At 44.0% G+C, this 15,036-nt stretch overlaps 1 pseudogene; it reads left to right on the top strand.

The window, feature by feature from the left end:
* The first annotated feature begins 14,700 nt into the window (after positions 1-14,700).
* Positions 14,701-14,828, top strand: LOC142047251 (U4 spliceosomal RNA; annotated as a pseudogene).
* The last annotated feature ends 208 nt before the right edge of the window (positions 14,829-15,036 follow it).

Below are 15,036 nucleotides of genomic sequence, written 5' to 3'. Positions count from 1 at the left end.
TCTGAGTATTTTGTCTGAGACCTATCTTAAAATTTGAACCACATGCTTACTTGCCACAAGGATTAAGTGTCTGGGGTGTACTGTAAGAGGAATCCCCAGCTGGCATATTGCTAGTGTGATAGGTGTTTGGCATGCACCCCACATTGCCATTCCACTCCTAGACAGCAAAGATCAGCATGGCGGTGGGGGTCATTGGAGTTAGCCTCAACTTAGAGCAGTCTCAGAGGAACCAAATCCTCAGCCTGTCCCGAAGGTCTGGAGACAGAAAAGGGCATTAAGCCATGTTTGCCCCTCTCCTCAGCTGTGCTGGCTAAAACACAACAAACAATCTAGTCCTTCAAGAAGAAGCTTGAGCATGAAAATGTAGAGCTGAGGTTTTCAAAGCCACCTAAGGCTTGGACATAGGATTCCCAGTCGCTTGAAGGGATTTGGATACCTAGTTCCTATTAGGCAGATTTATTCAAAGCTGCACGTGTGCAGAGCTCTCTGGCTAAGATACAGGGTACCTTGTTTTACACAAGTGATCACCTGTTATGAAAACAGTAACTAGTGTATGGGCCTTGGGCTATTATGCAACATAAAGTCTTGTTTTAAAATCCTCCCAATGGGCATTATTAATTTAATAACTGAATACAGAGTTCTGCAAACTTTACTAGAGTACTTATCTTGTTTTGATATGAAAGAAAGAGTAATTACTTTTTCAACTTGCTATTCTGCCTTTCGGCACACACATATTCAAATGGATAAGTTCAAAAGCACAGTTACCAACTCCACTATTAGTCTCAGAAAAGTGCAAACAAGCATTACCCCAAATTAGATCTTCATAAAAACATTTTTATTTTACTTTAATTAAGATTCAGCTACGTTCTATAAAATATGAATGGGATCTCTGGCTCTTTCATATGAGCAGTGATAAATAAAACATATTTTATCCCCCCAAATGCCTGAGATTTTACAGAATTCTAGTACAATATTTTTAAAAACTATCAAACCATGTCTCATTAACTATAATCAATTCCAATTCTCTCATTATCCTCTACAATGCCTTAGGATTTAATACACATCCAAGAACCTGGGATTTGTATTGACCTGCGTGCTTTAACTCATGCACCTCAGCTGAAAAATAATTGAGCATCTGTATAAAGGGAGGTTCATGGATATGTATACAATAGATCAATCTTACTCCATGGCCATTCTTTAAGCTACGTGCTATTATGATGCCTGGGCTCGCTAATGATTCCATGTTGATCTTTTCACTCCATAAAGTCTAAAAGAAGGGCTGTCCTTTAAGAATCACCTCTGATAATGGCATTAACATGCACAGTCAGTTTGCCTGCTGTACATTTCAGGTGGGACTACATGAATGATTCATCTGCATTCTGTTTCCAAGATTGGATTTAGTTTTGGAAAACTAACTGACTGTGGTATCTAATCTATACATTTCAATTATGGATGCAGTGGATTATGCAGCAACAGACATGAATTATTTTGGCATTGCCTTTATTGCCAAGCTAAATCTTTTGACTAATGTTAGCTACTATTATTATTTGTAACATTTGGGGAATGCTTGGTGCTTTATAGACATGTAAAAAGATGAGGTCTCTGAACTTACGATACACTTATGGTTCTATGTAAGGTAGATGTTGGTTTCTGAGACACTGTTAGATGTGGTACATTACAGCAAACTCACATCAGCCTAAGCAGTTCAAGGAGGTATGACTTTATGAAAATTACATTTTTAAAAACCTCATTTAGAAAGCTATTAATTTTTTTTCATCTGTTACCTAAATCTTTGGAGAACAGTTGTATTGTACTTTCCCCCAGCCCTCTGTCGCAAGAGTGTGTCTTGGTAAACCAGGATATCGGTATTCCATGTGGGTATGACTCTGCACTTCAGTACATTAATTTGGAGTCAGAAAGTGAAAGTTTTGAGACCATTGGGAAAATAGGTATCCTTTCCGTAATACTGAGCATGGTGACTTGTAGGACAGAAACTAGACAATGTAGCCATTCAGAAGAGACAAAGAGGTCTGGTCAAGGATTAGAACACAGCAAAACTTCTCTGTGGCTCAGCAGAAAGCATCTCAAAAAAATATATAGTTAAGAAATATAATACAGATAGAAGAATTGGTTGACAATTGTGGATAGCCCTTATTCTTAGTACACCACATTTTGAAGCTTGGGGCTCAAAGCTGGGAGAATTATTTATGATGCATGCTGGAGCATTGCCCAAGTTTTCAATAGTCATTCATGGTTCATACCACAGGAAGCTAAAGAACCTGTAACCACAGGGTGACACTAATTCCTAGTGTACTCTAGTGTCTGTAATGCCGTGGGCCTTACTAACACAAAGAGGTGTAATATGGACTTCAGTGCATCATCAGGGATGAATAGTGCCATGGTTTCTATAGTTACCCAGTGTTTCAAGTCTGCATAATTAAAACAGTAGTTTTCATCCTATGGACAGAATTTTGTTCTCATGTAAACCACTACAACCTTATTGCCCCAGTCACTATATGGAAAAATCCTAATAGAAGAGTATTTCTGCATTTTCCCCCAAAAAATCTTCCCTTGACAAAAGGTATATTTCCACAAATAATTAAAATCTGTGGTACCAGTTGTAATCTGTCCATTTCCCTATTCAACAGGAACATAAAAATGTAATAAGTTATGTACATAAAATATGAGTGCTGTTTTATGTTACTTTTGGTGTTTTATTTCTCGAAGACTCTGCAATTAAGAGAAGTTAATTTCAATTCCTTAATTGAAGCTCCTGGCAAAACTTTAAGATATTAATTTTTGGAACTGAAGAAGAGAACAAGGTTAGTGACATCAAGAGGTTAGAAACAGACAGAATTTGGCATGCATAAGGGGAGGAAGCTGTTGCATTCTTTGTATTAATCATGAAATTTCTGGATTGTTTATTTTTGTGGTGAGCAAAATGGATCACACATTCAGTTCCTGTATTATATATGAGACAGGGAGAACAAATCAGCTGAAAGAAACTATTAAAAATACATAGGTTTGATTCTTATCTTATTTACTCTGGGGTAAATCAAGGGTAAATTGCACTGATGGATGTAAGTCAGGTCAGAATCCAGCCCTATCTGATGAGCGGGTAAGTTCTGTGTCTTTGTGACAGCGACCAGATCTGTGGCAATGTCAGAAATTGAACCTGGGGGCTCCAGAGCTAAAATCATGTGCTGCGATAGCTTGAGGAACTCAGATGTTACAGTGATAAGTGCAGTATCAGAACCCATACAGCAAAGGTTTTCAATCAGGGGAACACAAAGGTCATCAGGCGTACATCAACTCATCTAGATATTCTCCTAGTTTTACAACAGGCTACATAAAAAGCACTAGCAAAGTCAGTGCAAATTAAAATTCCATACACTGACTTGTTGATACTGCTCTGTGTACTGTACACTAAAATGTAAGTACAATATTTCTATTCCAGCTGATTTATTGTATGATTATATGGTCAAAATGAGAAAGTCGGCAATTTTTTAGTACTAATGGGCTGTGACACTTTTGTATTTTAGCTCTGATTTTGTAACCATGTAGTTTTTAAGTGAGGTGAAACTTAGGGGGCGGGGGAGGTACGCAACACAAATCAGACTCCTGAAAGGGGTACAGGAATTTGGAAAGGTTGAGAGCCACTGGCTTTCAGAACAGCACTGATGAGCCAAGGGTGTCCAACTGTAAGAGATCAGGCAGAGAGGATGACCTGTAACGTGCACACCAGTGGGTCACGTACTTCCTCTGATCAAAAGAATCTCATATCAAGTATTGGAAGCCCATAGCAATTCAATGCTGGATGAACCTGTACTTATGTGATGGCTGAAACAGCAGGGATTGAACTGGCAACCTCCAGAGTCAAAAACCATGAGCTGTCACAGCTCCCATCTGAAGAACCTTGGCTTACTAGCTAGGACTGTAACAAACTCATGTCTTCTGTGGCTTGGGTACAGGAGTCCTATACCACCTATACCACCCACTCACCAGTGGGTTACACATTTCTCTGCCAATGGCCACCTAGAGTAAAGCCTCCTTAGAGGGAAAAGAATGTTCTTCCATCTTTCTGCCTATCACCCTTCTTCATAAAGAAAGACAGGTGCTCAAATGACCATTCCATGTCTAGAGAGACAAGCTGTGTGAGGTAATATCGCTTATTGGACCAACTTCTGTTGGTGAGAGAGACAAGCTTTCGAGCTCTGCAGAGCTCTTCTTCAGGTCTGGGAAAGGTATTCAGTATCACAGCTCGATACAAGATAAAAGATACTTGAGCATAAGTTTTCTAAGGGACTATTCAAGGTGAAGTGGCCCTGTGTAGCTCAAAAGCTTGTCACTCCCACCAGTATCCTGGGACCAATTCAGCTACAACACCACTGCATGCATTCAATGTGTTCCTTTTTCTTCCTCAATACCGTATTTCATTTTTCCATGTATATTCTCACGTCCCTGCTCTATCCTCTCTACACGGACCTCCTCAGTCCCACTGCTTAATGTCTGGCCTGTCTGGCTAAATAGTAGTTAGATATCCATATATGCACTGTTTCTTTTATGCTGCATACTTACACTTTTATATCCTCAGTGCATTTTTATCTGTTATTCTTCAAAAGCCATTCTGAACAGATGGTGTCCCGGTATGAATGCTCATTCAGTCTGCTGTGATAGTATCTGCTTAGCACTGGAAAAAATGTTTGGCTTGCAAAGCTTTTGTTTTGACACTGGCCATCATATCAATCTGTGTGCCAAGCTTTTACAATTTATTTTGTTAATGCCTTTTACCAAGCAGACTTTTTCCAATATTGCTAAATAGTTCTGCATATCAGAGATTGCCAGGCTCAGGGTACTTCTGTGTGCTACGTACCATAGCAAATTAATAGGAGCTTTTTAAGATGTTCACAATTATACACCAGCAGATTCAAAGAGGGACATGAGGAAGATTTTGCTTTTTGCTGACAGTTTAGCCCTTTTGGGAACCTACTGTCAGAACTTTCCCAAAGCTAAATAATTTGGCTGATCCTAAACAAAAGTTTACACCATCCAGTGAATAAAAGCCAATTTCATGTTCCCATATTTCAGCACATCTGAGACATTTCCAAAACTTGTGAAGTGTGAAACACTGAAACCTGTTTTTTCCCCCTCTCTTATGGAGCATGAACAAAATGGACAATGTGTTCCTGTATCAGACATATAATGCTAAAAATTGAAATACAAGTGTCCTAATATGCCTGCAACAGGAGCTGTGTGATGATCGAAGGAAGTGCATAGTCCTCAGTTTACGTGCTAATGCTGCACAGGATCTTTTGTATGCAATACATTGTACAAGTATACTGTGTATGTGATGGTATTGGGTCTCTTTCTATCACAAAAGAGAAACAAGATAGTCATGAATTTTACAACAAATGCATTTTCATTCCTCGCTTCCCCAGTCCTGTATATTATCTCTGCAGATCCCTCCCTTTAAGACTCCTAGGCAAAAACCTGAAGTGAATATAGTTTCTGTAGAGCATTTTTGGTTGTTGTAAGGATGTAATCTACTCTCGACCACGACACTGAAAAGTTTCAAATGGGCAGCAGTATTTTCTGAGTTGCAACTTGAACTCTCCTCTACATTTTAGCTTTCAGAACTTGTTCTTTCAGTGAGCCTCACTGGGTTTGTCTACACTGCAATGTCAGCCCAAAGTTAGTAGAATTTGAGTTAACAGACCCTGGAGTTGTTAACCTAGGGCTTGAGTGTCTACACTCATTTGTAACTCCAGGTTAAGAATTGTTGGACCCAAGGTCCTGACCTAAGGCTCCAGTGTCTATGCTGCATTATGCAGGCCCAAGGCCAACCACCCATATCCCAGACTTCCTAGCCCTCTTGCCAAAATGTGGCCACTCTTGCCTTTTGTTCATAGTGCAGCGTGGGAGAACTGTACCGTCCAGAGGATAAAGAAAGTCAGTTTGTGGGACTGAAGGGTACTTTTGGCAGACTCCCAGAGCATGAGTCCAGTGTCGTGGCTGCATCTACACTGCAAAGCAGTTCGGCTTCAATCCTGGGTCCCTGCTTGACTCGGAGCTCTGCATCTGTGAAGTCCTGGGATCTTGGGCTTTGCACTGTAGACATGTGTGACAATTGAGAGAGGAACAAACAGGAAATCTGAGTTATTATGAGGTATCCACACTCAGATCTCATTTGCAGTAAATGCTGGTAATGTCATGGTGTTCACTGGCTCAGGGGTGCCCTCCATTCCCAGGGAAAATTTGAAATGCAAACCCTACACTCCAGAAGGTGTTTCAGGACTGTAAAGTCATTCCTTCTCCAACCTGCAGTTTATGCTCACAACATGCACAAATGGCAATAGCTGTTTGATGCAGTTTGTATGCAGGACCCACAGTTTGCTGCAGTGAAACACGGAGGAATTTTAGGGCTGTCCATGATATGGATTTAAAAACCAGCAACAGAGTTAAGTAGCCTCTCTCCTCTTCCCAACGTTGTCCCTTTCCTTATGTGAATGAATGCTATGGAATCAAGGATGGGGTAAATGAGGGGTGGCATTAAGAGAAGAAAGAGGAAAGCAGGATACTGGTAGTGAAGGAGGAATTCATTGATAACCACAATTTAAATGCACAGGCAGCTCAGATTTCGAGCAACCACTTCTGCAGAAACTCTTGGAGGAGAAAAGTCGCTTGAGAAGCTCCATAAGTTAAACCCTCCTGACTGCCTAAAACATCCAAACCGTGGTGTGGTCAGGACAGGAGGTGTGCCCATGTAACTGAATATATGATCTCAGGTCCACAGGAAAATCCTTTGGATTTCAGGCCATTGAGTGTTCCTCAATGCCACCGCAATTCACTCAGGAGCTGTGCTGCCATTGGCTCCCTGCCTGCAGCCTGCCAGCTATAACTTTCAGCAAGAAGAATTCAGATTCGAAAAGAAGCCATGAGAATAGGAGCAGCATTCAATCCCAGAAATCTGACAATGGGAAGGAAAAATGATCTAGTCAAAGGGAGCTCTGTCTCTCTTTCCAGGAGCCTAATTTAACCTTCATGGCATTGTTATCAATGAATTCCTCTAAGGCAACAGACTAGGAGTCAGGAAACCTGGATTCATCTCTGCTACTGACTCACTGTGTGAATTCAAGCAAGTCACTCCTTATACCTCAGTCTCCCCCTTGCTGATAACTTATACTTAATCACCTGTGTAAAGTCACATGAGTTCAGTGAATGGAAAGTGCTTTACAACATTATATATAGTTAAATGGTGCCCACAAGTGAACGTGGGCACAAAATTACTGTATCCCCTTTTTTGGTGGTTCCATCAGTACTTTAAGAGAAATAGAAAAAGCCTTGTAAATGACACATTTGTAATATGTGTAGTTACTTCTGAAAGAAACGTGTTCTAACTATGATTATTTAAGCTTCCGGCTGGCTCTTTGATGTACAAAGATGCAATGAAATAACACACTGACAGATAAGCACACAGATATGGGCAAAGATATATAGCTGCAGACAGGAAAGTCCACTGAAACTTTCAACATGATTCCAGACTAGTTAGATCCGATCACAGAAAAATCAGGCAAGCCTTTGGGTCAAAATCCAAATTTGTGAGAGTGACATTGAGCTTTATTTGTTCCTGCATTATAACACAACCTTTAGGAACAATCACCTTAACATGGAGTACACAGAGTACTGAAAAGAGAGACACCAGCATAAAAGGAAATTACATCATGCCACATTTAATATATTGTTTGACATATTCTGATCTTTTTTCCTGGGCAAGGCAGTAAAGTATCTTTCCAAATTCAGTAGAAGCTGGGCATTGGACATGCAAATACATATTAACTGCGCATATTCCCAACGAAAAATGTTACATTCCACCTACCATAGGTATGTCACATTTGGTTTTATACATTTCCCTTCAAACTCAGGCTATTCCAAAAGCATGACTTGGATCCTGGTAATGCAGGAACAATGGAGAGGAATAGGACAGACATTATGGCCACTGCCCTGATCCTGTCACTGCAACAGGAACTCAGGCAATCTTCCTGCTCACTGCCCCAAACAGTACCACTCTGTAGTGGTTGGTACGGGAACCCAGGCCCCCTGTCTACTCTGGGTTCCAGTCCAGGAATCTGTGGTGAAGAGCTGTGTGTCTCCACCACCTTACTGCTCTCACCCCTGGACTCCTTCCTACCAGGCTTCTTCTCACTTACCTGAGGAGAAGAACTGCAAGCTTCCTCTCTACTGCCTTCCATGGTTGCTAGCCTCCTGGCTTTGTTGAAACCCTGCCTGTTCCCTCACAGCTGAACCTTCTTCTAATTAGTTTTCTCCAGTTTAAGTCTTCCTCCTTTACAGCCTCATTGGCCAATTGGGCCCACTTGGCCTAATTCAGCCATCTCCGGGCCAGCGGGTGGGAGTACGCCCCATCACAGTATGCTCACCTGCAATGTGAGAGACCCAGATTCAAATTGCTGCTCTGAATCAGGGACTTGTTGAAAGAAAGTGTTATAACTTTAAAAAATATTTTTTTTTCCAGACCAAATTAATTGCTGCATTTGATCCAAATTTGAAACTGCACTTTCCAGCAAATATATTATTTATGAAAAAATTTCAACCATCTCTGTTTTCAATTTCTCACAGCCTCTTCAAGCCTGCAGAGCTGGACTCAGCTTGCTGTTGAAATTAGATATGCGCATTATGACTGGGTTTTCCTCTGCAGTTCCCCTTTATGGCTCACCAGTGCATGACTCATTGGGTCACAGAGTCTCTGCTGGTTGACCACTGTCTCTCACGCAATCTGATATAATGGTGTTTTAATCATCTGGCCAAGGCACAATTCAGTCCCACACCTTTTGGGGCATTATAGTCCCAAAAATTAGGGGAAAAACACAACTTAAAACAACCATCCCTTCTCACAGGGTCCCAGATCTCTGGCTTCAGCCCAAGCCCAAACATCTACACAGCAATTTCTCAGCCTGGAGTCTGAATATAAGTCACCTGACCCAGGCCAACCATGGGTTTTTTTTAAATTGCTGTGCAGACACACACTTAGTGAGTCTCGCAGGCTCTTTCTGGTCCTTCTTTTAGGAGGCTTAGCCAAGCAGCAAGCTACTTCAGTCTCTAGGTTACTACCAGGTTTTTCTCATGTCAGGAGAAGCAGAGCTATGTTTCTCTTTCTAGTCAGCCTGAACTGGGCGAGGTCTCCTTTTAATTCCATTCTTCATACTTGACTTCTGCTCCAGGTGTACAAGGTGGGGCCAATTGCATCTACCATCTTTCATTAACCCGCGCCTTGCCTGCATTGGGTCTGCCCCATCACAAACCTATAAAATACTATTTCTAAAGCAGCTTTTCTATAGAATAGATGTCCTCTAACAAAATTATTGTGTATGCCTTTCATCAGCTATACCATTTATGTCTGACGGTTGGTGTGTTTATTATAACTGTCAAATTACAATGTCTGTTAAAACATGGTAGTCTTTGGGTACGTCTACACTGCACGATTATTTCGAAGTAGTTTAAACCGATATTACAAAACCGATGTTATAAAATCGGTTTTGTGCGTCCACAGTGCGATCAAAAAATCGATTGCTTATGTCCATGGTCCAAGGCTACCATCGATTTCAGGAGCGGTGCACTGTGGGTAGCTGTTCCTCAGCTATCCCATAGTTCCCACTTCCGTGTTGAGAGCACAGTGCCTGATGGCTGGGCATAAAACATTGCCCCGGGGGTGCTGGGTACAGCCTCACCCCTCCCTTTGTAAGGCAGCAGACAACCTTTGGCGCCTTTTTCGTGGAGACATGAGCAAACGCCATAGCACAGCAATCATGGACCCTGAGATCACAAACGGTATTCTGACGTTGTCAACACCTCGCGTACTTCTGTCTGATACTGAACATGAACTGCAAAGGCAGGAGGAGAGAGGAGGCAGCTATGCTGAGCGGCGAGGACAGCGAGACGAGATGGAGGCAGATTCTCCAAAACGCTGCCCCAGCGTTTTGGAACTGCTATTAACGGGGCATCTACTACCCATTGAACGCCGAATTTGGGCACGGGAAAACAAGCAGACTGGTGGGACCGCATTGTTTTGACGGTGTGGGACGAATTCGCAGTGGCTGCGAAACTTTCGCATGCGTAAGAGCACTTTCTTAGAACTTTGTGACATGCTTTCCCCTGCCCTGAAACGCCGTAATACAAACATGAGAGCAGCCCTCACAGTGGAGAAGCGAGTGGCAATAGCCCTCTGGAAGCTTGCAACGCCAGACAGCTACCGGTCAGTCGGAAATCAATTTGGAGTGGGCAAATCTACTGTGGGGGCTGCAGTGATGCAAGTAGCCAAAGCAATCGTTAAGCTGCTGCTACGAAAGGTTGTGACTCTGGGAAACGTGCAGGTGATAGTGGATGGCTTTGCTGCAATGGGTTTTCCGAACTGTGGTGGGGCCATAGATGGAACCCATATCCCTATCTTGGCCCCAGAACACCAGGGCACCCAGTACGTGAACCGCAAGGGGTACTTTTCAATGGTGCTGCAAGCACTGGTGGACCACAAGGACGTTTCACCACATCCACGTGGGATGGCCAGGAAGGGTTCATGACGCTCGCGTCTTCAGGAGCACTAGTCTGTTTAAACGGCTGCAGCAGGGAATTACTTCCCAGACCAGAAAAACCGTTGGGAATGTTCAAATGCCTATAGTTATCCTGGGGACCCAGCCTACCCCTTGATGCCATGGCTCATGAAGCCATACACTGGCAGCCTGGACAGTGGTCAGGAGCTGTTCAACTACAGGCTGAGCAAGTGCCGGATGGTGGTAGAATGTGCATTTGGCCGTTTAAAGGGTCGCTGGCGATCATTACTTACTCGCTCAGACCTCAGCCAAACCAATGTCCCGCTTGCTATTGCTGCTTGCTGTGTGCTCCACAATCTTTGTGAGACTAAGGGGGAGACATTTATGGCTGGGTGGGAGGCTGAGGCAAATCACCTGGCCGCTGAGTACGAGCAGCCAGAGACCAGGGCGATTAGAAGAGCACACCTGGAGGCGCTGCGCATCAGAGAAGCCTTGAAACGAGTTTCAGCACGGCCCAGGGTACGGTGTGACTCTGTTTGCTTCCCCTTGATGAACCCTCCGCACTTGATGGACTTATTCAGTGTAAGCAACCCACCCTCCCCCTTTTCATTACAGGTTGGCGAAGAAATAAATTCTGTATCGTTTAAAATCATTTATTATTCATTAAAAGTAATTATGCATCTGTTAAAAATCATGAGTTTTTCCTTACTAGATTTCCCTGTAAGCAACCCACCCTCCCCTTTCGATGTATTCTGTATTACAAAGGAACTAAAAAAAGGCAGAGAATTAGGAAGGTGTCCCTGACTGCTGTGCTTTGGAAGGAGGGGGAAGGGAAAGGCTATTAAGCACATTGTAGCGTAATTACAGCCTTTTCCTTGAACTCTGCAGGGGTGTGGAGGAGTAGGCGGGTGCAGAAAGCCTTCCCCACGCGTTCTTACACGTCTGGGTGAGGGAGATATGGGACGTGGGCTTGCAGGGAGGTTATACAGGGGCTGCAGCGGCACTCTGCTACTGTGCTGCTCTTCCTGAAGCTCCACCATGCGTTGGAGGATTTCAGTTTGAGAACGCAGCAGATCCAGCGTTGCTTCTCTCCAACGCTGGTCTTCCTGCCTAGCCCTCTCAGATCGTTCACTGGCATCTTTCCTGTACTTTGCTACCACATCCTTCCAATCATTCTGTTTATCCCTCTCATTGCGTGTTACTTCAATAATTCTGTGAACATTTCATCTCGCGTCTTCTTCTTCCTCCGCCGTATCACAGCACGCCCTCGTGATGGCATAGGGACTTCAGAGAAATGTGCAGCTGCATGGGGAAGGCAAACCAGGGTGATAAGTATGTGGAAAGATACCTTTTACAGAGCAATGATAGTACTCTTTCACATAGAACACTATCCACCTTACAGAGCACATGTGATCTCTATACAAGGTCGCATTTTGTATCGTTTAAATATTCAGTGTCTGTGTGACTGGTGTGCACACACACACGACGCAGGTACGGCCAACGTACGTCCACGCGGCGATGGTAAGTGAGGCTTTAAAATTTTGACTTCTCCGCCGTTCATATACACAGTGATCTATATGATGCCTTGCTCCTGTTAAGAGGAGCCTGCAAAGCCCAAACCCCCTCTTTCACATCCACCAACAGCGCATGGCTCCTATCATATACGATGCTGCTAGTGATCACCCTACATCACCCCCCGCAGCGCGTTGCTGGTAGCAGGGAAGAATCCTGCTTGCCAGACGCTGAAAACTCGTCGCTATCCTCCTCCCATCCCCCGCTCTGGCCAGTAGCAAAATCGCCATGTCTGCCCCCTATTTACATTCCTGATGTTCTACAAGGTAACAATGGATGATATCTCTCTCCTGACAATAGCACCGCAGGAGGCAGATCGTTTGTTTATGCAATGCCTTCAGTGCAATGCCTTCAATGCCTGCAGTACAAATGTCTTGCAAAATGCATGGCGTTGAAAAGTTACCTACTATGGGGGAACGGAGAAGGCTGTCTTGGCCAGAAATGTTCTCATATAGCATAAGGGTTTTTGAGTTCCTCCACGATCGATTCATGGAGATTAATTGGAGGATTTTCACTCCATCCCCAGACATGTTAACGAAATTTCCTGTAACAGTAATGGCTGCGACTGCAGCAAAAGCCCTGGTGTCAATGCGATCTAAAAAACCGTCTTGTTTTTAATCCGTGTTTGGTACAGAATGAAGGGACACTTACCGGAGGTCGCTTCCATGGCTTCACTGTCTGGGCTTCTCGCTTGGAGCGCAGGGACTGTAATTCTTGGGTCTCAAAAAGATCCTGGCTGTGGGGTTTACGGACTGCTGTGTGCTATCACCACGGTCATCTTCATCCTCAAATTCGTCTCCATCTTCCCCCTCGGCTACATCCTCAGAACACTTGATATTTCAATCCCAAAGTCTGAATCCACGGACAGGGGTGGGCACTGGTAGCGCTGAACCCCAAAATTGCATGTAGTTCAGCATAGAAGCGGCATGTTTTCGGCTCAGAGCCTGACCTTCCGTTTGCTTCTCTGGCTTTCTGGTAACCCTGTCTAAGTTCTTCACTTTCACTCGCACTGAAGGGAGTCTCTGCTGTGCCTTTATCAGCCATAGACTTTGAAATTCTTTCAAAAACTTTTTCATTTCGTCTTTTGGAACGCAGTGCTGTGAGCACTGAGTCCTCACCCCAGATAGCGATCAGATCCAGAACCTCCTGTGTGGTCCAAGCTGGCGCTCTTCTTCGATTATCAGGAGACTGCATTGTGACGAGTGCAAATGAGCTCTGTGTGGTCACCTGTGTGTGTGCTGACCCTCACGGTGGACAATCAGGAAATGGAATTCAAAAGTTCGCGGGATTCAGGCTTTTTCCTGTTTACCTGGCCAGTGCATCACAGTTTAGTGTCCGATGCTATCATGAGTGCCCCTGTGACAATGGTTCTGAAACCCAAATTGGGAGTGGCTCACTTGGGCAGAGTCAATCGCTCCCTTCTGGTTTCTAAAATTGAGTATGTCCTGCCTGGACTGTCATAGCCACGACTGCCTGCCTCCAAGTGCCCCCCCCCCCGTTTATGTCACGAATAAGTCTATGTTTCTTATTCTTGTATTCCTCACGACTGCATGACAGAAATGGGGGGTGGGCCCTGCCACGGTAGCTGCAGAGGGTTGGAGAGAAGTGAAGCAATGAGTGCGGTTCTTGCGGGGAACCCCTGTTAATACAGCCATGGAGTAGCTGCGCTCTTCTAATACACTTGACTCTTCCTTCAGAGGAGTAGCCGTGTTAGTCTGGATCTGTAAAAGCAGCAGAGAATCCTGTGGCACCTTATAGACTAACAGACGTCTGTTAGTCTATAAGGTGCACAGGATTCTCTGCTGCTTTGACTCTTCTTGTAGTCAGGACTGACTCTATTTTTAGACAGCATAAGGGAGGATTGACTCAGGCCAGTGAGTCAATCCAAGTTTGCTTTTGCGTTGCGCCCCCGCTGATTTTAGCCAGGGCACTCATGATAGCAGCGGACAGTTCAGAGAAGGAGAGATAACCGTCATGTCATTGCCAGTTTTCTCTGGCAGTAGACGGTACAGAACGACTGGTAACCCATCTCTGCTATCATTGCAAAAGCAATTGAATGCTGGTGTGTAGCGCTCGAGTGTCGCCTCTGTCTCCACGGCATCTAGTACACAAATGGTGACGGGAAAAACAAAAAGCCGACGGTCTCTAGTGCTGCCGTGCTATTGTTTCTGCAAGGGCAATCCAGGAGAAAAATGTGCGAAAGGACTGTCTGCTGATGTTTTCCCGGAGCAAGGAATGACTGACGACATTTACCCAGAACCCCCGTGACCATTAACATTAGCATCAGGGGCCGGGGATCATGGACGGAACGAAGGGGGTGCTGAGGACTCCCGCTATCCCACAGTCCTCAGCAGTCTCGTAAAACTATTTGCATTCTTGGCTTAGCGCCAGTGTCTGTAGCTTACAACACGGTGTCTTTTATGGTTCACGGAACAGCTATTCAGTTTCCTTCCCTACCCCAGCACGAGAAATGAAAGTTAAATAAAGCAATCCTTGAGTACTTACAATGTCACCCTCTTTGTACTGAATGCTACTGATAGAGGCGAATCTGCAGCACTGAGAGCATTAGAGCTTTGCACAGTGGCAGTATCATAACCAATGAAGTTAATCTGAGGTGTGATTATTGCTACTTGAAAATCCGCTCCTCCTCCTTCCTGGTGGTAGATGGTACAGTACTACTGTAGACAGCAGAAACTGTTACCATCTCCCTCTTTTTGTTACACTCACCAGTAAATGGGACAGAATGGATAATAACCCTGTGTAAATTTTTGAAAGGAAAATGGGGATTAACTCACTTGGGACTGGGTCAATCCTGCCCTTTACGGTTAATAAAAATAGAGTCAGTCCAGACAAGAATAGGATACAGTGTATTAAAATCAGTGTAGCACAGCGCAGCTGCTCCGCG

The sequence above is a fragment of the Chelonoidis abingdonii genome, chromosome 8, assembly GCF_003597395.2.
Source record: "Chelonoidis abingdonii isolate Lonesome George chromosome 8, CheloAbing_2.0, whole genome shotgun sequence".
NCBI lineage: Eukaryota > Metazoa > Chordata > Testudines > Testudinidae > Chelonoidis > Chelonoidis abingdonii.
The sequence above is the reverse complement of the archived record's forward strand: the minus strand, read 5'-3'. Positions and strand labels throughout refer to the sequence as shown.